Source organism: Cucurbita maxima, unplaced genomic scaffold, assembly GCF_002738345.1.
Source record: "Cucurbita maxima cultivar Rimu unplaced genomic scaffold, Cmax_1.0 Cma_Scf00116, whole genome shotgun sequence".
In the NCBI taxonomy this organism is placed as follows: domain Eukaryota; kingdom Viridiplantae; phylum Streptophyta; class Magnoliopsida; order Cucurbitales; family Cucurbitaceae; genus Cucurbita; species Cucurbita maxima.
Genome location: NW_019272132.1, coordinates 121,803 through 122,597, shown reverse-complemented (window position 1 = coordinate 122,597; position 795 = coordinate 121,803). Strand labels below are relative to the sequence as shown.

The following is a 795-nucleotide window of genomic DNA, read 5'->3' as shown; positions in this document are numbered from 1 at the left end:
ACTTACCATCACGCTCTTAATACTCATAGTCTTTCTTAACATCCCATCTCAAGGCTTTATTCTCCAAGACACATTCTACCTCTTGAGGACTTCATGTGTTTATACAAACTTAATACCTAGGCCTAAGGCTTCATACATACGTTTCAAGTGGTATAACAAGGGCATTTGGTCTAGTGGTATGATTCTTGCTCGCTCTGGGTGTGAGAGGTCTCGAGTTTGATTCTCAAAATGCCCCTTCAAGAGATTGTAGTACGAATTGTGGGAATGTAGCTCAAATAGTAGAGCGCTCACTTCTAATGTGGAAAGTTATTTAATTTGTTATTATATTTTTTTCTTTTTCACAATTATCGATGCTCCGCATCACCAAAACAAACTATTATTGATGACCAAAAATTTAGGGTTTTGTGATGCAAAAATTATGGGGATGTAGCTTAGATGGTAGAGCGCTCGCTTAGCATGCGAGAGGTACGGGAATCGATACCCCGCATCTCCAAAAGAAAGAAATGATTTTTTTAAGTATGAGTTAATTTAACATGTTATGTATAAGGTGGGTACGAGAAGGTGGATACCAGAGAAAAAGAAAGATACTTATATAAGGAGAACTTCTGACCAATGAATATAATTGTCATTTATAGCTTCTATCACAATAATATAAAATTTGGGAACAAATCCTATATGAGACTAAAAAGACCGTTCACCACGTGCTTGTAAATTAAATTATATCTACCACCTTTGAAATTTTCCATGGCAAACCTTCCAACAGCTTGCACTTCTTCATCGTTGACACCCTTAATT

The 795-nt window shown here is 36.4% G+C and overlaps 1 non-coding gene across 1 annotated transcript; it reads left to right on the top strand.

Annotated features, from left to right (window-relative positions):
- Positions 1 to 420: 420 nt before the first annotated feature.
- TRNAA-AGC lies at positions 421 to 493 on the top strand. Its single transcript has one exon. It is a non-coding gene; the product is annotated as a tRNA-Ala (tRNA).
- The last annotated feature ends 302 nt before the right edge of the window (positions 494 to 795 follow it).